This window comes from Pinus tabuliformis, chromosome 7, assembly GCF_031772625.1.
Source record: "Pinus tabuliformis cultivar Carrire ecotype Pingquan chromosome 7, CPIR1, whole genome shotgun sequence".
Classification (NCBI taxonomy): domain Eukaryota; kingdom Viridiplantae; phylum Streptophyta; class Pinopsida; order Pinales; family Pinaceae; genus Pinus; species Pinus tabuliformis.
Window position 1 is genome coordinate 33,287,386 of NC_142293.1, and position 24,458 is coordinate 33,311,843.

The 24,458-nt window shown below is 44.0% G+C and overlaps 5 pseudogenes; all 5 read right to left on the minus strand.

The window, feature by feature from the left end:
- Nucleotides 1-12,661: 12,661 nt before the first annotated feature.
- Nucleotides 12,662-12,780, minus strand: LOC149245053 (5S ribosomal RNA; annotated as a pseudogene).
- A 210-nt stretch (nt 12,781-12,990) lies between these two features.
- LOC149245054 (5S ribosomal RNA) lies at nt 12,991-13,109 on the minus strand (annotated as a pseudogene).
- Nucleotides 13,110-13,321: 212 nt separating this feature from the next.
- LOC149245055 (5S ribosomal RNA) lies at nt 13,322-13,438 on the minus strand (annotated as a pseudogene).
- A 573-nt stretch (nt 13,439-14,011) lies between these two features.
- On the minus strand, nt 14,012-14,130 carry LOC149245056 (5S ribosomal RNA; annotated as a pseudogene).
- A 208-nt stretch (nt 14,131-14,338) lies between these two features.
- LOC149245057 (5S ribosomal RNA) lies at nt 14,339-14,457 on the minus strand (annotated as a pseudogene).
- Between the last annotated feature and the right edge of the window lie 10,001 nt (nt 14,458-24,458).

Here is a 24,458-nt window from a genome sequence, read left to right on the forward strand (position 1 = left end):
CTCCAAGGAGCTACCATCCCCATTGGAGCCAATGTTAGATTCGGTCTAGTTATCCCTCCGTCAGAGATCAAAGCTCTTTTGCATTTCATGATTAGGTGTCCCATCAGTTTTGATCAATTGCATTTCGTTAGGCATGCCATAACTCTGATGGAGTGGGTTGTGTCACTCATTCCCCTCGTGCTTGGCACTACTGGTTCAGGCCTGTTTATTAAAATAAGTCTTCAAAGGTCATTTACAATCATGTTTTAAATTTTGAGGTCTTAGGTCTAGGGTTGAGTCAATTTTGTCTTGAAAAGTCTTAGAAGACCAGTAGGCCAGAGGGATGTCTTTGATAGATCATCACTTCAATAATTTTCATCATTGTACAGCTGAATTAGGACTTCTCTTCAAAACTCTGTTTTGAAGATAAGTCGCCATCTCATTTTTGAAAAAATTGTCAAAATTTTAAGTTCTTCAATCATTCAAGTGCAGCCTTGGTCTCCTTTGCCAGAGCATATCAGAGCTATCCCTGCAAAAAATTATCAGTGAAAATCATTATTTCAACCAATTTTAAAGGGGAAACCAAAAAGGTCAAAGCCTATTAATTTTCAAAAAGTGTCAACAACCAAACATAAGAAAATGGGTTTTGGGTTAAGCAAAAATCAATAAGGAGTCTATATGAAGATATTTCTCCTCATTTGCAACCCATTCCACATTCCAAGAGCAAAGAGCATTGTTCTAAGGCGATTTTGTGAGTTTGTGAGCAAATCGGGCCATTTCCAGGGCGCGCTACGCATCAGGTTGGGCGCACGACGCACCAGTGGCGCGCTACGCATCAGGCGACAATTTTCAGTGTTATTTTACATGGGTGAGGCGCATCAGGAGCGCGCGGCGCGTTGGGTGAGGCGCGCGGCGCGTTGGGTGAGGCGCGCGGCGCATTGGAGTTTATGCCCAGACTTTGCCCGAAACACACTCAAACACCTCTTCTCACGCATCAAATCACAAGTAGGCTTTTATCCACGGCTCATTCTTGGTTTTGAAAGGTTTATGTAAAGAAATTATGCTATATTTGCCATGAAAAACCAAGTGTAAAAAACCCTCATTTTCCATTAGTTTGCTGTGAGGATTTAAATGCCAAGATTGTTGTAGGGTTTTCAAACATAAATGTTGCCAAGGTTTTCCCATTTCCTGTGTTTCCCACCCCCTATATTCACCAATATTTTCCCCAATAATTCCTCATAAAACCCTACACTATTCTCCCTCAAATCCTAACCCTTCCCTTCTACTACAAACATATTTCCCTACCCTACCTCATCCCAAACCCTAAAACTTCAAGATTTCCATGACCCTTCCCTTCCCTAAATTCCTTGTTTTATTTCCATTGTCCCCATTTCCCTAATGTTTCCCCTTTCCTAACAATTCCCTTGTATATTTGTGTCCCCTTGGTCATAGCATTTTGAGAAAAAGAAAAAGTCTACAGTCAATTTTGCACAGTTGTATATCAGCATATATATATTCGAGCTACCATGTGTTTAAAGAACATGTCAGAGACCGAGTCAGCTTATGAGCAGGATTATGATAGTGATTCTACACCAGAGATAAGTGTGCCAAGGAGGTATCACAAAGGTGGCAAAGGTTGTCGGCATGTCAGGGAGGAGCCTACATCTTTAGCTCAATTGCAAGCTTGTCCACTTGCAATGGACTATTTTCGGTATCAATCATGTTTTGAATACTATGAGCAGATCTCACAAATCCAGCATCATCGGGAACTAGTCAGTTTATTTGTTCTACATTTGCAGGATGGTCATGTAAACCTTGCCGAAGTGAATTTCACCTTGTCACCCGAGATTGTTGCTCAGGCCACTGGGATACCAAATGTAGGGGAGGAATGGAGTAAACGCCAGCAGTTAGACAGATTTCACTATGAGCCATATATTAAGCCCGGGTGTATAAGACACTTGACTGCAGTTTTTCCTTTCAGATTCCTAAGGGATGAGTATGCACCATTGATGAAACTCATCATTTGATATTTCAGTTGCGAGGGCAGATTCTCATGTCTCTATGCGTACCATGTCCGTTTGTTGATGCATTTTACCAGGGTACGTATGATGAACATTCCATTTTTCATGTGTCGCAACATAGAGAGGATGGTGCCTTTAGTACAAAGAAAGAGCCCAGCACATCAGCATAAGAGCATCTATCATTATGCATTGATTAAAATTGTAGTGATGCATCAGTTAGCACAGCAGGGCATTACTTGGGAAGATTTCATCACCCGTGATTACTTTGCACCATTACAGCCACCTCCCGAGATAGTTCATGATGAGGGAGGACCTTCACACCAGCCAGACATTCCCGAGACTGAGCATATAAGTGCTCCTCCATATGTGACATATCAGCGAGGTCACAGGGCATTATTTGCATCTACACGACGAGTACTATCTCCACCCGGGGTGGAAGGGGTCTCGTTGACTTCATCGGCACGGCGAGTGTTATCTCCACTTCGTGTGGAAGGGGCCTCGCTTTCAACAACAGCACCGCAGGTACAGGATAAGGGCAAGAAGCCCAAGCATGAGGAGGGACCTTTAGGTGAGCCATCCGGGTTTGTTACTATTCATGATGAGACAGCTTCAGAATCAGAGAAGACCCAATATATCAGGTATCTAGAGCACCGGAATAAATAGCTTGAGGACCAGCACATGATCATAGAGCTACAGAACATCCGTGAGAATCGCCAAGCTGCCCAACATAGGCAAATTGAGTTCACCTCTCTAGAGCAACAAGTAAATGAGGATCGAGAGGCTAATCTCGAGAGGGTCAACATCTACTTGGAGGAACGACTGAAAAGGGCCAATAGAGACCATGCATTATTGAAACACATGGTTATGCATTACAAGGTCCGGAACTTGGTTTGCAAGGCGCGAATTAGGAGTCTTAAGGCAAAATTGAGGAAAATGGTCAAGAAGCAAAAACGACAAAAGGAGCTTGATCGTCTTCGGATTTTGGCCGAAGCCTCTTTGGTTGAGCATAGTACTTGGTTGGGGACTACCAGCCCAAATTTCAACAAGTTTGGGGAAAATTTTGTCAATTTTGAAATTTTTGTGTAAAAAACAGGTTTTTTGGCTCAATGCATAGCGCGCCGCGCGCTACCCATAAGATTGGGAGGTCCAAATCATGAAAGGTTTGCATTTTTGGATTTTTCATGATGAAATACACCTGCTCAGCTACTTCCAAGGCATTTCATCAAGGTTTAGGTCCCCAAAAGGTCAAAAAACATGCAAAAAATGACCTCACTGCCCCTTTTTGGACACACAGGAAGAAGCCTTGGGAGAATGTACTTTTGGAGGGGCAAATGGACATCAAATTGGAAAATTCCACTTGTTTGGAAAGTAGACATCCAGGGCTTTCCAACAAGCTAACCTGAGCTCAATTTGGATGTCGGGAAGTGCCCCAAAAGCAGGTGGAAAGGCGCGCTACGCATCAGGATTTTTTGCAAAGTTTTCATCTTCAGCTCAGGAAACGAAGCCAGTTTGACCAGTTTTGACTTGTGATGGGATTTTTCACCCTCCTTGATGTAATTAATAGAAATTTATGTTGACTTGACATTTATTTACTTATTCTAGATTATTCATTCATAAAATAGCAAAAATTTAATGAATGAATTGGTTTCCTAGCTTATAGAGGCAAGTTGTTTTGACTGCCTAGATTGTAGTGCTTTGTTTAGAATTGGTTGAAACAGCTCCTAGGATGATGAGCTCGACCCCTAGAGGCAAGGGAATGTGTTAGCTTGCCTATATTATGTATTTTCTTAGTCATTTTCAGGGTTGGACTCTTGGGAATAGCTTGATACACTATTGTACATATTTTATCTGCAATTTTGGCAAAGGATAGACCAGGGTTTTGCAGCACTATTTGGGATTCATGTGGCCTTATGTGTTGATGGTGTGTTTCTCTCAGTACTTTTAAGTTGTGTATGTGTATCACTTTCCTTATTTAATCTTCTGCAATTAAACAAATGAAGTGTTAAGGTAGAATCCATAAATTTGCTATGCTCTGCCTTTAAGTTTGTTTAATTTTCCATGTTTTCTTCAGTTTAAGAAGAATCCTTGAGACTTCCTTGCTCTCCTTAGCTCCTCACCTGTCAGGTCTATTCATTCAATCACTTTAAAGGCATCAAAACAATCGCCTATCTTTCCCCAAGTAGACCTCTGCAAAAGCTGTGCCTCATCCCCGCACCCAAAATTGCCTTTCCCTTGAATTCAACAAAACTTCAAAAAATAACTTCCATAATCCTTGTACTTCATACCTAGCCTAAAGTTAGTCATCAATTCAGTCATCTCGAGCCTCTTTGATTACCTTTTGCCGAGATTGATTGGAGAGAGCCCTCTCCTGTCCTCGTAGGGCTAGCTACGAGGCTGAGTGTGGTTTGATGTGGCCTCGAGTTTTGCCTTCCTCAGCCTGAGGCAAATTCAAACGCTAACAGAAGATGGTCTCCCTTACACAATTTACAAGGAAACTTAACCTTCCGCGGAGGAGCAGATGGAGTTTCGACTTGAGATGTACTCGGAGCAGTAGCTGCACAGGTGGCCTCACATTTATCAGACTTCTTCTTCTTCTTCATCTTCTTCTTCTTCTTCTTCTTAGTCACCTGGTTACCTGAATCCAAACTTTCACCAGGCAAAGTAGAAGATGATGACGTAGAAACAGGCGAAGAAGGGGAGAGGTCCACCTTGGAATCAACATGATGTTGTTCGAGTGGAGGAACTGATTGACCAGTAGTTGAGACATTAGGGACTGCAGAGGTTGAGAACAACCAAACAGGAAACCCAACAGCTAACCCAGGAAGGGACAACGTTGCTATGTAAGGAGCACCAACATTTCCAAAAGGAGGGAAATGACCAAGATTCCCATCAGAGGGGATTCCTGGGTTGGTGAACTCTGGAAAAGTTGCCATCAAAAACTGAAAATCACACACGGGGCTGAAAAAGAGTCAAGACACACAATCAAACGGCCAACAAGCAAAATCTAACAGGGCGTCTGATCGTGGGTGAATAAATTTTAAGACACAAGGACATAACTTGACCTTTTCATATTTAAAGAGTCGAGAAAAGGACAAAAAGATGACTCTAGTGGCCTTCGAATGTTTAATGAGCCCGAAGTGACAAATGCTCAGATGAGCCTTTTCTTTTAGGGAGTCCGAAAAGGATCAAAAGTGACTACTCTGGAGAACTAGGCAAAGGTTTACCAGACAATCTGTAAAACTGCATATACACCTTGGCAATCGTATGAAAACCAAGGACTTTCCGTACGGCAGTCAATCTTCCCGAATGCTGTGTTCGGTGCGTTACGGGTCGTAAGGCGGCAGACACGACTTCCTATGGATAAAGGATGATAACCTAGTGGGGTCTCCCCATATACTCGATGGTATGTGGGAGCACAAATCCGTACTAGACCACTATTGAGTCACAGAAGGAGGAATCACCCAACCTTGAGTGGAAACAAAAGTGACTAGGTTTAACGACGTCGGAGCACGTCTCTAGCCTAGACCTCTAAATAGTGTGCGTTATGTTCCAATGCGTTGTTAGATTCATTCAGTTCATTTTAAAGTTGATCTTGGATTATGTTTCAGTTTTCAGGCCTTACCGTATGTAATGTCTCAAAATTTCCTAAATGCAAACTATATGCCACAATATATCATTTCATTCAATGAATGCTAACTATGAGAGAGTTGAGAGCTTTCACACAAACAAAATGATCATAGAACAATCAAAAATATCTCTAATGCAGCTAATGGAAATTAACAAACTTTTCTTCAAAGTCACTAATCACTAATAACAACGAAAAGCTCTAATTCACATTAACTAATGAAAAGAAAAAGAGATTTTTATTTTTTTTAATTGATGGCAAGATGCACTAAACAAACTTTGAGAAACGATAATAAAAGAGTAAAAACACAAATTTCACTCAATGCAAACACAATCAGATCCCTAAATGCCAAAGCAGTCCTTCAAAACCAAGAAAAGTCCCAAAGACACCAATGAGTCGTGTAATCTAGGCCCAAAGCGAAACTAAGCGGAATCCAAGTGAAAAAAGGGGTAAGTCACTCAAATAACACAATAAAATGCTTAACAACCACTAAACGAGTGCAAGGGAGTAATCAGAAAGTCGACTGGACTGATAGAAGACAAAAAACTCCTAAGGAAGGCTCAACACACAAAGCCACTAGATGCCCTAGGGCTAAAACGTGAAATCGATAGAAAATGGAAAACACCCAAAGGGTAAAGGTTAAAACCAGTCAAACAAGACTCCAACACACCCAAGCAATCGAAAAAAATGTATCCAAAAACAAAGACCAAGCTCAGAAGGCTTAAAACAAGCAAACTTTAAAAGTTCCCAGGCCTGGCGCGACTGTCAGGCTGCAACTAGCGCCTGTTGTGGAGGTAAATCCCCTCTGCGGACAGAGGCGATCCCTACTAGCCCAAATGGGGTCTAGCAACAATCAAACAACGCTAACACGCAGGTTCCTAATTGCAAATCAAAGACCGATGATGAGGGCCTACCTGGATTCCAACGCTAATATTTGTAGAAGAGTCGTCGCTCCCGTTCCTTTGCTCTGGCTGGTCACAATCCCCACGATCCTCGTGAACGGACACCTGCACATGCAAATAACGACACAAACACAAGCATAAAATCCAATAGATGCAACTATATATCAGTCAGAAAGGATATATCTCAATCATCATTACAAAGACAATAAGAGTGGAACCATAATGATAGTCGTCTATTATTGATAAACAAAGAAGAATACAACCATAGTTCTGACGTCAAATCCTCCTTTGGCTGGGTGATCAACAGCACATGCCTTTCAAAGCTTGTTGGGAATGGGGAACAAGCCTCTCTCTCCTTGGTTACTTGGACAAGAATCTCCTCACTTTAGATTTAGCCTCATGGGAATGAAGAAGGCTTCTTGTAGCATGAGTTTAGCAATTCTCGGACTTTGGGACTTAGAATTTGGAACTTGGAGACTAACTTGTCAAAGGCAAAAGGACAAGCTTTTATAGATAGAGGAGAAGGATTTAGGGTCATCCACAAGATTCATGGGATTGGCTTTATCACTAAGAAGCTTCCATGAGAGGTGGAGAACTACTCCCCTCCTAAGGAGATTTGAAGCCAAACTGACCCAACTCAATATAGATTCAGTTCATGAATGGGTTAGGAAGAACCTTCGTAAGTTTGTTTGTTAAAAACGTTACCCAACTGGGCTGGCGTGAGTGCGACTCTGAGATAGAGCGCCATCTGGCGCGCCCTCTTTTGAGGATTTCCCCCATTGGCGCGAGTGATACACAGTGGAACCGAGCCAATGGAAAAAGGGCTATTTTTATGGGTATTTTGCAGAAGGTGTCTTCAGGGCATATGAAGTACATACTCAAGGGGATACAATGCAAGTGTTTTCAGGTTATGTCACTTCTCACAGGTATCGAAATAAGTCCTCCAATGTGCGGGAGAAGGGGTAACAGGGACGGTGACAAATTACTGTGTAACAGTGCCTTTTAAGGATTGGCACAGGTTCTATATAAGCAACTAGAGCCAATTGGCGCGACTGTTACGCTAATAGAGCGCCCCAGTCGAGTTTGCTATGCAAAAATAAAAAAAGAAGCAATCCAAGACTAGGCCAATGATAACCAGGTAAACTAAGAAGCAAGAAACATCAAAAGGACTCAACCCAGAAGGCTGACCAAGCAGGTAAAAATCAAGAAACAACCAAAAAGGCAAGACAAGGTCCCCAATACGGTCGCCAAATTGTTGAGGAGGTAAATCCCCTCTGCGGACAAAGGCGATCCCTACTAGCCCAGACCGGGTCTAGCAACAATCATACAACGCTACAGCGCAAGTTCCTAATTGCAAATTAATAGACCAGTGATGAAGGCCTACCTGGATTCCAACGCTAGTGCTTGTAGAAGAGGTGGTGCTCCTGTTCCTTTGCTCCGGCAGATCACAATCCCCACGATCTCCGTGAATGGACACCTGCACATACAAGAAACGACGCAAACACAAACATAAAATCCAGCATATGCAACTATATATCAGTCAGAAAGGATATAACTCATCATCATCACAAATAACAATAAGAGTGGAACCATAACCAATAGTTGTTCATTAACAATTCATCAAAGAAGAATACAACCAAAGTTCTGACGCTAGATTCTCCTTTGGCTGGGTAGTCAGCAGCACATGTCTTGCAAAGCTTGTTGGGAATAGGGACAAGCCTCTCTCTCTTTGGTTATTGGACAAGAATCTCCTTGCTTGGATTTGGCCTTGTGGGAATTAAGAAGGCTCTTGCAGCATGAAGCTCTTGGAAACTTGACAATTCTCAATCTCTGGAACTATGGAACTAGCTTTGCCAAGGAAAATGGACAAGCTTTTATAGATGGAGGAAGGGGAGTTGGGATCATCCACAAGAATCATGGGATTGGCCATATCATCAAGGAAGCTTCCATGAGAGGTGGAAAACCACTTCCTCTCTATGGAAATCCGTAGCCAACCCACCCAACTCAAGATAGATTCAGTCCAGGAATTTGTTAGGATGAAACTTCCGCCATTTGTTTGTTAAAAAACACCACTGATTATGGTTGGCGCGGGTGCGACTCTGTGACAGAGCGCCAACTGGCATGCCCTCTTTGGAGGATTTCCCCCATTGGCATGAGGGCTGCAATATGGAACCGCACCAATGGAAAAAGGGCTATTTTTAGGGTTTTTTAGCAGGAGATGTCTTCAAGGCAAACAAAGCTCATGTTCAGGGGAATGCAATGCAAGTGTTTGTAGGCCATGTCACTTCTCATAGGTCCCGGAATGAGTCCTCCAAGATGCGGGAGAGGGGTAGCAGGGACGGTGACAAATTGTTGTGTAACAGCCGACATGTTCAAGAGAATTCATTCAATTGAGAAATCACCATCCAGTTAATGTCTCATACACTGCAATACCTCCTACCTTCATTTTTTTCATGACCACCATTCCTGAACCTTATGTCGTCAGTTCATTTTCACCTCTAGAAATAATTTGCTTCGTTTCGTGTCGTAGATGTGGGATACATCAAGGCCCTCCTATGACGAGTCGCTTCTTGTCGACATCAGCTCATTATCCAGAAGTTGACTTAGAAACAACCCTTTTAGTGCTTTGAAGCACGGAAAATTTTAAGAACCCCCCCTAAATTTATAAATATAATAAATGGGCGAATCTCCATGGTATATAGGAAAAATGGAAGGCAATTTTATCAATAATATAATATGTATATATAATTTTTTGGCGAATCTCTCACCAAGCATGGCGAATATTTTACTCAATTATAAAATCTTGTAAGATCTTGGCGAGTCTTTCACTAAATAATAAAACTTTGTAAAGTCCTAGTGAATCTTAGCATAGGCTACATGCTGGTTTAATTCCCCCATTTAAATAGGCTACATTCCAGGTGAATACCATGGGTCAATACCATGTGCCATTTTGGTGAACACCATGGGTCAATACCATGTGCCATTTTTATTTTTATTAATTCTAATATTAGGGTTAATAATGGTTTTTTGCATGGTATTAATAACAATCTAGTCCATGGTATTTGTCCGATAGTATTTTGGCCATAGGTTTCACCTAAATATAACCCATTTTTTGAGTGTTCGTAAATATAAGGTGACTTATGGAGTAAATATAAAAAAATGTTTTATTTGTTTACCATACCTCTCGTTTATTTATATTTTTATTAATTTACCATACCTCTTTTACAAATATGGTATTTGGCCCATAGGATTCACTTAAATAAAACCTCTTTCTTGAGCCTTCATAAATAGAACGAGGGTTATGGACTAAATATAAAAATAGGTTTTATTTATTTACGATACGTCTAGTTTATTTATATTTTTATTTATTTACCATACCTTTTGAGTAAGTATAAAAATACATTTTATTTATTTACCATACCTCGACTTTACTTATATTTTTATTTGTTTACACCCTTACATGTATATAAGGTGACTTATGGAGTAAATATAAAAAATGTTTTATTTATTTACCATACCTCTCATTTATTTATATTTTTATTAATTTACCATACCTCTTTTATAAATATGGTATTTGGCCCATAGGATTCACTTAAATAAAACCTATTCTTGAAAATGGGCGAATGGATTCACTTAAATAAAACCTATTCTTGAAAATGGGCGAATGGAAGGTTGTAAGTCCTAATTTCAAGGGCTAAATTTACCTTTTTTACCCTCTCCCTTAAAATAAGGTGGGCTATTTGAGGTGATTTGTAAAAATGTACTATGATACAAAATATTTGCCCACTAAAAATTTAAAACCCCTTAATTTCGCCAAAGGGCGAACGTTCGCCCCTAAAATTATCCTTGCTTTGAAGCTTGCATACATCAATGGCAGGTTTCTCACTTCGGGCGATAGGTTGACATCAATGGCCTTCGACCGAAAGATTTTGTGTGGTGTTCGACATCGGATCATGTATTCACACCACGTGAATTGTATTGTAGTACCTTGAGGATCATTATCATTATCAGTGATCCCTCTCGCGTCTGTTAACAACTCACATCATTGGCTGGTAATCAGGTGATGTCTTTCCATGTTCGACTTCAGAACATCTCTTCACATGATTTGACTTGTACATCGGGCGAAGATTGAACGAGTTTGAAGACCTTGGATCTAGTTTCATCCATCCGGGCTGCGATATATTCAGAGATATAAAAACATCAAATGTACAAAGACTCTACACAAATGGTCATACTAATCATGGATTGCGGCTCTGTATCTGTAGAATCACGAGTCTGTATCTGCAGACGACTATTTGATCTATGTACATGAAATGAAATTTATAAAGCTAAGCATGGGAATGTCTCCCTCAGCTGGATCATGAAAATCATTTTATGATGATGTATAGTATTGTAACTTATGTAGGTCACCTTCCAGTTCGAAAATTCGGATCCTCATGATAAAGCGTTTCAACCGACATGAATATTTACAACCTCATGCTTTAGGGGGAAACTGTTATAGACATATTTGGGCACATCAACCTCAAAACATATATGTCAATGTATTAGGGCTCATCAACCCCTAAAAGAGTTGTTTCATACGCTAAAGGAACATAGTCATCTAAATACATCATTCCCCAAAAGTTCCATCTGAGAAACCATCCAGAAATTGCCAAAATTGAACCATACTGACTGCTCCACTGGCAAAGTGCGATGCATAATAAGTTGTACATTGCCAGGGTGCGATGCATAATAAGTTGTACATTGCCAGGGTGCGATGCATACTGTTTAGGCCTTCTATAAGGTGTGATGGGCGAGGATGGGCAAATGTCTGAGACATTTGTCAGATGGTTGCTCATGGAATCTTCTATAAACTTATATTGTGCCACTTGCCTCTCTGAATTCGCCCAAGGATGAATAAGGGATCTAGGAAATCATCTCCAATCCCTTCTCTTGTGGAATCAATTGTAACAAGTGGAATGACACTAATCAAACCCCATGGATGACTCACACCCTTGCAAAGATCTATAAATGGATCTCCAATCCAAGAGATCATAAGGCTGGAATATTGTGAATTGCAAGGAAGTACTGATAGTTTGTAATTGAGGAGAGAGCATTGTATTCTTGTTGGTGTGAAATTGCTATTTCATGAGGTGAAGAAGGATTGAAGCTGGCAGGATGATGCTGGATCAGACAACTGGGTTGTAATTCTCCTTTCTATTAATAAAGCTCTTCAAGTATTCTCCCATATGATTGTGCAATTGTGAATTTTATCATTTGTTCATTATATATCTAATTCTGTAATGTCTATGTTGTAATAGATCACGATGCTTTGACGATTCTTTGTTGCTGTACTTGTGCAGGTACTCTCCAAGCATGTCAAGTACGGGGAGGAGTTGCGGGATCTTCCAAAGGAGAGAGAGATCAAACAAAGGATTAAGCGGAAGTTCCAGGTTGGTTCCATTATCTTTCTCTTATCTGTTACACATAGGAAAAATCATTGAATTGCTTTAAACTGTTGTTTCTAGCGTAGCTGTCAAACCTAGAGGGCTAGCATTCTTTAGGAATACTAGTTTTCACAGAAACACTCCCCCTCTGTAATGGAGACCCGCGAGCCACAGGGAGTGCTTGCGGCCCATTCATGGCCCTCGATCCAAAGCGGCTTGACACGGTGTTTGCTCCCCTTCCCCTAGCGCAGTGCATTCCCTAACCGAGCACCGCTCTCGGCCCCCGCAAGGCCACTCGGATGGTGGAGAAGAAGGTTTAGGTTCGGCAGCCACCGATGACGCTGTGTAGAGCTCACCAGGCTTTCCGTTGATGATCCATGTACTTTTCCAAAATCTGAATTCATAAAGAGAGAGAGTGTATGACTTGAACCTCTAACCTACTTTCCTCATGACATGTTCGCTGTAATGACGTGAATAGTCCCCAGTTCGTCTTCCACTCTCACAATACGTCACCTCTGTTGCCCCTAGAATCCCCACTGTGACTCCCAACTAGGATGATAAACTGGTGTCTCATTTCTAAACTTGAACCTTCGTGATTCATCACGGCCAGAGAAGAGGCTCTTCCAGGTTAATCACACACAATCTCTTTGGCATCAATGTTTCGATGAATCCGCATGGACCACCTCACAGCGCAAAGAAAACGGGGGGAGGGTGCAACATTGGGACTTCCTGGGAGGTCACCCATCCCAATACTACTCTAGCCCAAGCGTGCTTAAATGTGAAGTTCTGATGGGATCCGGTGCGTTAACGCTAGTATGATCGCACCTGCAAGGATCTTGCGCCCTCCCACTCCTCAACGGGCATCGCGCATGAAAAGGGGGAGGGTGCAGCACTGGAACTTCCCAGGAGGTCACCCATCTTGGTGCTACCCGAGCCTAACCGTGCTTAACTGCCGATGGGATCTAGTGCGTTTAACGATGGTATGATCGCGCACCCTCCCCGTGAGGTTCAACGGGCACCGCACGAGAAAAGGGGGGAGGGTGCAACACTAGGACTTCCTGGGAGGTCACCCATCCCAGTACTACTCTAGCCCAGGTGCGCTTAACTACGGAGTTTTGATGGGGTCCAGTGTATTAACGCTGGTATGATTGCACCCACAAGGACCTCACGCCCTCCCCATCTTAAACGGGCACCGTGCCGGGAAAGGGGGGGGGTGCAAAACTAGGACTTCCAGGGAGGTCACCCTTCCCAATGTTACCCTAGCCCGAGCACGCTTAACCGCTAATGGTATCTGGTGCATTTAACGCTGGTATGATCACGCCTCCTACCCATGAGGTTCAATGGGCACCGCACGAGAAAAGGGGGGAGAGGCTGCAACACTAGGACTTTCCGAGAGGTCACCCCCCAGTACTACTCTAGCCAAAGCGCGCTTAACTGCGAAGACCTGATGGGATCTGGTGCATTAACGCTGATATGATCGCACCCGCAAGGATATCGCCCCCTCCCCCTCTTCAATGGAGACCCACGAGCCACGACGAGTGCTCACGGCCCTTAATCCGAAGCAGCTCAACACAATGTTTGTTCTCCTTCCCCCGGTGCAGCGCATTCCCCGACCGGGCACCACCCTCAGCCCCCGCAGGGCTTCCCGGACGGCGGAGAAGAAGGCGTAAGTTCCACAGCCACCAACAACGCTGCATAGAGCTCGTCAGGCTTTCCGTTGTTGATCCATCCACTTTTCCAAAATCTGAATTCATAAAAAGAGAGAGCGTATGACTTGAACCTCTAACCTACTTTCCTCATGACATGTTCGCTGCAATGACATGAATAGTCCCCGGTTCGTCTTCCACTATCATAATACGTCACCTCTGTTGCCCCTAGAATCCCTGCTAGGACTCCCAACTAAAATGATAAACTAATGTCTCGTTTCTGAACTTGAACCTCCGTGATTCATCACAGCCAGAGAAGAGGCTATTCCGAGTTAATCGCACATGATCTCTTTGGTGTCAACATTTTGATGAATCGGCGTGGACCGCCTCACCGCGTGAAGAAAAGGGGGGAAGAGTGCAACACTGGGACTTCCCGGGAGGTAACCCATCCCAGTACTACTCTAGCCCAAGTGCGCTTAACTGCAGAGTTCTGATGGGATCCGGTGCGTTAACACTAGTATGATCGCACCAACAAGGGTCTTGCGGCCTCCCCTTTTCAACATGCACCACGCAGGAAAAGGGGGAGGGTGCAGCACTGGGACTTCCCGGGAGGTCACCCATCCCGGTGCTACCCTAGCCCAAGTGCACTTAACTGCCGATGGGATCCGGTGCGTTTAACGCTGGTATGATCGCGCCCCCTCCCCTGAGGTTCAACGGGCACCGCATGAGAAAAGGTGGGAGGGTGCAATAGTAGGACTTCCCGGGAGGTCAACCATCCCAGTACTACTCTAGCCCAAGCGTACTTAACTGCAGAGTTCTGATGGGGTCCAGTGCATTAACGTTGGTATGATCACATCCGCAAGGAACTCACGCCCTCCCCCTCTTCAACGGGCACTGCGCCGGTAAAGGGGGAGGGTGCAGAACTAGGACTTCCTGTAGAAATTTTGAATAATATGACACTTATTCACAGAGATTATCCCGATTATACACTATTGTGGAATACATGCATAATACATAACCTCCTCTACGTTGATCATCAATTTAGCAGCACTAAAAACAATGAAACATCAATCGCATGCACACATTAACACAGTATGTAACCCGGGGAAAGCATACAGCTGAAAACCCCACACTATCTGTATATTATAATGATTGAGAACATGTAACAATACATAGTACAATACTCCTCACAAGTACTCAGTACTATCTCCACCTGTTACACACAAAACTAGCTCAGATCCGAACAAGTCACAGGTTCAAATCTCCTCCGCTGCTTTGCCTGCCTCCACTACACAATCTTGCAAGAGAATCACGTGAGCATGTGCACAATCTCATGCACAACTGATAGTCACAACTCACCCTTTCACTTACCTCTAACACCTGTCTCTATTGAACTATCCATGCACTGAGTTAACTTATGTATTCTTTAGTTGCTTTATGAGTTAATAATTAGTGAATTAATTAACAATCAGTTCACACAACTCATCACTAGTGTATTCTTTAGTTAGACTAAATACAACTAGTTCAACTAAGTCAAACTGAACACAACTCCATCAACTCCACAGAACTCACATGCATGAGTTCTAACTGAAGTCCTCCATGCAATAGCTCAACTAACACATAAGAAACCACGTGATTCCTTCTGTCAGCTACATGTGCCACATCCGTAGCTCGAACTGAAGTGCTCCAAGAGAATAAGATAATGTTTAGAGTCCAAACATTACTAAGGGCTAATAATATTTGACTGTTTCTATTTTTAGCTTGGCAGTCTAAAAATAGACTCTGATCACTCCGCTGTAAACCAAAAATAAAAGTCCATCTATTTTTCCAACATGACCAATCATCCATAAACAACATCCTGCAACTCATAGACCATGATCCATATGTCTAAAAATAGACTTTGCACCAAAAATAGCCTGCAGGCCCACTTAGTGCAGGCGACTCCTTTCCACTAAGCTCCATCATCTTGTTGCATTTTCAACACTCCCTCTCAACAAGATATGGATTATCCGCAACCCTTGTTGTGGAGGTAAATCCTCTCTGCGGATAGAGACGATCCCTACTAGCCCAGACCGGGTCTAGCAACAATCACACAATGCTATCATGCAAGTTCCTAATTGCAAATAAAAAGTAGATGGTGAGAACCTACTTGGATTCCAACGCTAGTGTTCGTCGAAGAGATGTCACCCTCGTTCCTTTGCCTTGGCCGGTCACGATCCTCACGATCTCTGTGATTGGACACCTGCACATGCAAAGAACAACACGAAAACAAGCATAAAATCTAGTAGATGCAATTATATACCAGTCAGAAAAGATATAACTCAACATCAAACATAAGACAATGAGAGTGGAAACATAATGATAGTCATCTATTATTAATAAATAACAAAGAAGAATACAACCATTGTTCTGACGTCAAATCCTCCTTTGGCTGGGTAGTTAGCTACACAAGTCTTGCAAAGCTTGTTAGGATAGGAACAAGCCTCTCTCTCTTTGGGTGACAAGAATATCCTTACTTAGATTTGGCCTTATGGGTGCAAAGAAGACTCTTGCAGCTTCAAACTCTCTATCACTATGCTGGAACTAGAACTACTGCCACTATCACTAGCTTGCTCAAGGCATAGAGGCAAGCTTTTATAGATAGAGAGGAAAGATATAGGATCAACCACATTATTCATGGGATTGGCTTTATCACTTGGAAACTTCCATGAAAGGTGGCAAACCACTTTCCCTTCTATGGAGATTCGAAGCCAAACCATCCTAGCTCAACATAGATTTAGTTGGTGAATGGGTTGAGGAGAACCTTCGGGAGTTTGGTGGTTGAAAACTTTACTCAATTTGGTTGGCGCGAGTGCGACTCTAAGATAGAGCACCAATGGCGCGCCCTTTTTAGAGGATTTCCCTCATTAGCGCGGGCAGTGAACTGTGGACCCGCGCTAATACAAAAAGAGTTGTTTTCATGAGTATTTTGTAGGAGATGTCTTCAGGGCAAATGAAGCTCATACTCAGAGGAATATAATGCAAGTGGCTTCAGGTCATGTCACTTCTCACAGGTCCTGGAATGAGTCCTCCAGTGTACAGGTGAGGGGTAACAGGGACGGTGACAAACGGTGACAAATTGCTGTGTAACAGATGCCCCCTAAAGCATGAGGCCCGAGAGAGGGAGGGGTGAAATGCTTTACAAGAACATGCGTGACTGAAAACATGGCCGCCAGAGAACCTGCGTAAAGAGGTACAACTGATATCTCAAATACATGATGTATGTGGTATGGGCGCAGCCATAATAATCTAGATCCAAGGCATGGATGCAGCCATCCAAAGAGGATCGATAAATAGACTCAGGTATGGTCGCAGCCATCCAGTGAATGAGTCATGTAATAATTATAATAAGCCAAAAATCGCAGCCTAGATTCCAATAAACAAAATCCAAGGTCTTGCACTCCATCTCGACCCGAACAGAGTACAAGTCCAAGCATGTGAATACATGAGTTGAAGTCGAACATGCATGAACATCGTCTGATTACCAGTCAATGATGAAAACTGTTAACAGACGCGAGAGGCACCACCAATAATGACAATGGCCCTCAAGGTACTATAGGTACAATCTACGACGTGCGAATCAATGAGCTAACGTCGAACACCCGCAGAATCATTCGATCAGAGGCCAATGATGAAAACCTCTCGTCGAACACGAAGAACCTGCCATTGAGGCATGCAGGCTCCAAGGCACCGAAAGGGAGTCTCTAGATCAACTTCCTGGATAATGAGCTGAAGTCGACAGGAAGTGATCTTGATCAAAGGTGGGCCATAGTGTTTCCCACATCAGTGACACGAGACAGGGGAAGAATGTTGTGGTGAATCAAAATTATGTGAGGTATCAGAGGAGGTTGTATTGCTGCAGAGGTCAACTTCTCTTGAACATATCGGCGGCACGACAGTGGATTCGGCAGTATTTGACATCAAATGAGCAGAGGTCATGGTGACAAGGCAATGAGCAGATAAGAGGCCAAATAGGATAACCCAAACCCACGGAGGCTAGTGTAAAGCAAGATGAGATGTCCCCACCCAGACACGAATGCAGACTAGTGCCATGTTCAAGAGCGACATACTGCCGACACGACAACGATTATGGGTCCATTTTCCCCACCATTTCTGGCGAGTACCCCAGTTATTTTTAACAAGCTTGACGGGGATAGCATATGCTTATGGGCGTCATTACGACGAAATCCGATGTCATTTAAGTTTTAATGAGCCTGACAAAGGAAGAACTCGGCGTCTTTTCATGTTTAGAGAGTTTGAAAAGACAGCAAAAAAGAAAACTCCAGGGGGGTCCTTTTTCGTAAAGTTGTGTCTCCCGAGCCCGAAAAAGTATAAAACAATGCTCGAAAGAACCGCCCGACCATTACGATCGAGGAGTACTTTTCATATGTAGTGATATCGATCTGAAAAAGTAAAAAAGCGATCAACATCACGTCGTTTCGTAACCATTAACGAACCTGAAACGACAAGGGTCCGACGATCTTTTCGTTTTTACACGGTCGGAAAAGGGTTTAAAGACGACCGCCTCTTATTTATGTTTAACGAGTCAAGAGGGGAAACCCGGCAATCTTTTCATTTTTAGCGAGTCAGAAAAGAGCTGAAAGATGACTCCATATTGACTTTTTCGTGTATTTACCGAGTCCAAAAAAGTATAAAATACAACTCGTTTCATCATCAAAATTGCAAAAGGACCTGTCATAGCACCAAAAGCGAGCGTAAAATCCATTTTCGACCAAAAATATATTAAAATATGCAAAAAACAACTCTTTAACCCTAATTACAAGTCAAAAAGTCTATAAATATGGTGAAAATGTAAAAAATAAAATTACTTTTACTTTTTACCTCTTGCATAGTGGTAGTGGTCCATTTGGGGTGCAAACTTCGAGCAACGATTACCACCAATCCGGGCAACCATTTGAAATTCCGCTAGTTCCAGGTAAGAGGCGCTTCCTTTAGCTCCATTTCCATACTTGTTTTATGCATTTTGTTCCTTAATTGAGCCTCCGCAAGGGGGATTTTAAAATTTAGGGTTGCGCCCCATTGGCGCGGGTATCCGGCATGGGTCCGCGCCAATGGGGTGATTTACCCAAAGGTGCCGCGCCATTGGCGCGACTGTTTTAGAAACAGTCGCGCCAACCGCGCGACCTAATTTTTTACTTAAATTTTCCCATCATTTCCGAAATTTGTCTGGTGTGTAAGCCTACCAGGGTTTCATTAATGATTTATTCATCCTTGTGGGTGCAGGAAACAAGCAAAAATGGTAGTGGAATGGAAAGAATGGGAGCATGATGCCGTAGACGCCTTAGCCATAGCGGATGAGGGATGCATGAATGCTTTGAGAGACTGTGGTCTCAAGAAGTTCTTCCTCGCCTCTTATCTGCGAGCTCAACCGGAGCTATTACAGTTCATAGTGGATGCTTGGGATGTCGATGACCAAGTTTTCCGCTTACGGGATCAGACCTTAGAGCTGGATGTATCGGATGTGTACTTCATTATGGGGCTCTCACGGAGAGGGGCGAGCCCCATTTTGACCGGAAGCAGGCCTTCCGGAGAGAAGATAGGTGAGGTGAAGGCTCGTGTGTGCCCAGAGGCACAATTTGGGAAAAACAATGCCAAGGTGGATATCGCCACCATCCATGATTTGGTTCTTAAGGTGATACTGTTCACCATCACACGTGCAGCTGGGGTACAGGCGCCCCATGAGGCAAGCAAGAATCATCTGTTACTGGCGACAGAATGTCTCAGCCCCACCATTTTTTACTAGGCTATAGCGGTGACTACAAATATCAAAAGGCAGCTTACAAAGTGTAAGCGCGGGGGAGTGAAACAGTTTGGGTATGGCTCGATTGTGGTGTCGTTCTTCTTGGAACGATTACCCCTATTCCAGTACCAGGGAGCTGTAGTAGCGGATCCGTTACCATGAGAGCCTAGGATGGCTCGCTGGGCAGCATTGATGCCCAGAGGAGGAGGGGGCCAGCAGATGTCTTGGCGGCCCGAGTTCTTCATATGGCTTCACCGCCAGCTGATCGTGGTAGAGGACTGGCCATACGCAGGAACCAACTTCATGGGGGACCCAGACCTCCCACTGCCAGAGGGAGAGGAGTGGGAAGAGGAGTTAGGTATGATCTTCTCTTTTTGGTGTTTTATATATTTTCATTTTTTTTTATCAATACATGCATGTTCTAATGACAGTTGTATGTATATGCAGATGTGGGCCCAGAGCGACCAGCCGGCTTGTCTCCTATAGCGCGGAGGGACCAACCTGCAGCTGACCCTCAGGCAAGGGGTGCCGTGGGGGAAGAGCTGGTGCAGAATCTCGAGGGACTTACCCAAGGGATTCCAGGCTATGCTAGATTGGCGAACGTGCCGTTTGCATACCAGAGGCACACAGTGGGGGTGCCGACCCGCATCCATCGTCTGTTGAGATGCTTGGTGTGCATGGTGGCGTGCTATCATGAGCACCACCACGAGTAGACTCCTAGGTTTCTTTCATGCATATTTTTTGAGGGACATGTTGTCCAAGGATGTATCAGGATGAACATGTATTATTTTTGGGTTTTGTAACGCACGTTGTGCAAACATTATGACACACATATATATATACATATGCCTATGGTTTATTATTGTACTTTTTATGTGCTTGCTTGTATGATGTTTTGATTATAAATTACGCAAATGTCTATCTAATACATGATTGGCCAGTGCATCAGATAATGTGTTTAATCGTCGTGGAATATGCTGATATGTGATAAAGTCAAAATTCCTTTCTAACAATTTAACACGTAAGTACAACCTTAAAATGTGACGGTCTCTGACGGAATATCGCCCATTGAGCTGATGGACGACAAGCTGAGAGTCTAGGTTAACAAGCAATGTACGAATACTGAGATTAATTGCCTCGGCTAATAATTCAATAACAGCGCTATATTCAGCAACATTGTTTGTAGTATAGCCTAAACAGACACCTTGAAGGTCTATCAACTCACCGTGAGGATCGTAGATCACCCACACCGCAGAGGACAAATTACGAGTACTGCGGCAGGCACCATCGGCGAAACCAATGTAAGGTGCACCCGACATCTGCACAAGAAGCAAAAAGACACAATAAGGGGCAATCACGCTTTCACACCAAACCGAAAACATGAAAACTCACACACACACACACACGCATGTACAAATCGAAGCGCATGAATTATGCATAGTACTTTTTCAAGTACAGCCCATTGCGGGGCTTATCAAGAGGATTACCTTCGTAGTCCACTAGCTCGTAGGCCCCTTTTTGCAACACTCTCTTTACAATGTAAGGGCCTAGCCACATGGGCTCGAGTTTGCCTGCCCCCAGCTTGTCATTGGCTTGGTCGTATAGCAGGACAAGGTCTCCCTCAACAAAGGAATGAGGACGAATGGTATGGTCAAAATGAGTTTTGACTCTCTTCTTTTGAGCTTCGATGGCTAGAGAGGCTAAACGACGAGTCTCGTCTAACCGTTCTAGATAAAGAAGCCGTTCCTCTACCGGAGTGGTGTTGGGAAGCAACTCGATGGCTATTTTCAACGAAGGAATTTCACATTCTATAGGAAGGGTAGCCTCCAGTCCATAAACTAGTTGAAATGGGTTGAAACCGGTGGCATCCTTCAGAGAGGTCCGATAGGCCCACAAGGCAGGAAACAACATCAGATGCCAATTAGACTTATGCATGTCAACAGTACATTGAAGCATCGTAACCAAAATCTTGTTAACAGCTTCAACATGGCCGTTAGACTGATGATAGTACGGGGTTGAACTATCGTGCCGCAAGCCTAGTTGTGTTGTTAGCTCGGTCATCATGTGATTACGGAAATGCTTTCCGTGATCTATGACGATGGCTTGTGAAACTCCGAACCGCGTAATAACATGATTGAACAAAAACTGCGCCGCTGTGTGACCGTCTTCAGTTAATGTGGGCATCGCCTCGACCCATTTTGTAAAGTAATCGACGGCAACGATAATAAACCCATGCCCCCCGGCCGAGCGAGGCTTACAGGTTGTATAATCAATGCCCCATTTTGCAAAAGGGCCTACGGTCACTACAGGATGCAGCGGGGCCGGTGGCGTACGCATCTTCCGCTGGTATATCTGGCATGCATGACACGATCGGACAGCAAGAATGCAATCTTTAAAAATGGAGGGCTAGAAATAACCAGCGCGAAGGATTTTTTGAGCTGTGGCATATCCGGACATGTGACCACCACAGGCACCAGAGTGGCAGTCATTCAGGACTCTCTCAGCTTCCTCGAGGGTAAGACATCGGCGGAGAACGGAGTCAACGCCGATACGGTACAGGGTATCCCCTATGATGCGATAGGGTTGAGACTGATGACGGATTCGCCGCCGAGCATCTTTGGATACAGTGGGGCGGAAGGAGGACATCTGTAAATAAACAATAATATCCCCGTACCAAGGATCAAGGGTGCTGATCAGAAAAAGAGTTTCGTCCGGGATATGATCTTCTGAAAGAGAGGGTGCAGAAGGAGATGGCAAAGAACAGAGTAACTCAGCAAAGACCAGAGACTTCTTAGACTTGGCAGCAGTAAATTCCAAGTCAAACTCTTAGAGGATTACGATCCATTTTGGGTATTTGCCCCCCAGCAACTGACGCGACAAAATGTATGTCATCGGGTTGCAGTCAGAAATCACGGTCGTGGTGCGCAACAAGATATAATGCCGGAAACGTTGAACGGTGCATACCGCGGCCAATGCTAACTTTTCAACATAAACGTAGCGAGTTTCCGTATCCAGGAGGTTGCGGCTGAGGTAATAGATAACATGCTCATTGCCGTCATCATCATCCTCCACTAGAACCATGTCGATAGTGGTATCGACGGCGGCCAGATAGAGAGTATAATCACGATGGTAGTTGGGAGGTCTCAATAATGGAGCAGAGACAAGGAGACCCTTGAGTCGTTCAAAAGACCCCTAAGCGATAGCATCCCAATGGAAGGGTGTGTCTCGCTTCAACAACCGTGTGAAACCCTTAGCCACCTCGGCATAATTCGAAATGAATCGTCTGAGGAAATTTGCTTTGCCCTGCAAGCTCTACAATTGCTGCAAAGAAGCAGGGGGAGGAAGATTTAGAATGGCCTCGACTTTGAGGGGATCCAGACGGATGCCTTCTCAGGAGACGATAAACCCGAGTAGTCAGCCTGATTCAACGCAGAAGACACACTTATGGGGATTAAGCCTAATACGGTAGTGTCGACAAAGGAAAAAAATTTCGCGAAGATGGGAAGGATGGTCCTGACGCTTGACTGAATGAGCTGGAAGATCATCCAGGTATGGCTGTACAATGTGACGAATGTCATGAAAGGCATAGGACATTGCACGTTGGAAGGTAGCGCCGGCATTCTTTAAACCGAAGGGGAGCTTCTTATAGGCAAAAGTGCCCCAAGGACAGATAAAAGCCGTCTTATGCTGATCAGCGGGCGCGATGTTGATCTGGTTATATCCAGAAAAACCATCCATAAACGAGTAAATTTCGCTTCCTGCACACTCATCAATAAGCTGATCGATGAAGGGTGTAGGGAAGTTATCCTTAGGACAGGCGCGATTGATATCACGGTAATCAACACAGACTCGAATAGTGCCCTGCTTTTTGTTCACAGGGACTATATTAGAAACCCAATCCGTCAGTGGAATGGGGTAAATGAAACCAGCCTTGAGAAGCTTTTTGACTTTTGCTTTGATGGCTGCAGCCTTTCGGGGGTGCACCGGGCGTAAGCGCTGACGAACAGGCTTGGCACCTGGATACGTAGGTATCTCATGCACCACTATACTGGAGTCGATGCCGGGAATCTCTTCGTAGGACCAAGCAAAGACATCACGAAATTCGCGAAATAGGTCAGTGTAGAGTTGAACTTCCTCTGGAGTGCAAGTGACTCCAATGTAAATGTGCTCGACAATCCCCGATTTCACAGAGATGTCGATGGGTTGGGTTTGCGTAATGTTTCCCATATTGCCCTCAGAAGATACTTGGTAGATTTGAATAGGTGTTTGAAGGGGCGAGGATGGGATACACGAAGCAAACCGTTCGAGACATGCGATCATTTCCTGATGGGCAGGGAGAAACGAGGAGTGGTGGTGATGATCTGACCAAGGGGGCTCTTCAAGAGACATGGTCTCTATGATGGCTTCATCGGAAGGAAATATTTCCTTTAATGGATCCGAAGTAGCATCATCTCCAAGCCAAGGGAAATGAACATACGAATCAGGAACACTGCTCGGAAGAGCAGGTTCGGGAGGGGGAGCCGATACAGCAACGATTTCAACGTAGTTGAGCTCGGCAGGACTCAACGGCATCATATCGCCCCAGGATTCTACCTGATTAGCGGGAGGGAGGACCCACGGATCAGAACGCATGGAAATCATGTTAATAGGGGCGAGATTCGAAGGTGGAAGGGGAAAGACACCCATTAGAGCAGGATCCTTAAAGAGTCCGGCTCCCACACTCCCAAATGATTTAGAGGTATGCTCTACGAACGGCACATTACCTTCAGAAGAAGAGGCGAAGAAGGAGAGCTGGTCCACCGTGACAATCTTCCCTTGATGAGGGAAACGAATGACACAGAAAAGGGAGGAAGCCACGGCTTGCATGGCGTATGTCCAGCTACGTCCAAGGAGGAGATTGTAGGTAAGATTAGCGTCGACAACTTCGACCTCCACTTCTACCGTCTTTCCTTCCAAGGAGATGGGCAAGCGTTGGAGGATACCGTAAGGACGAGACTCTCTTCCATCAAAGGCTTCTAACGTCGTAGGAGACTGACTTAATGTAGGAGAACCAATAGCT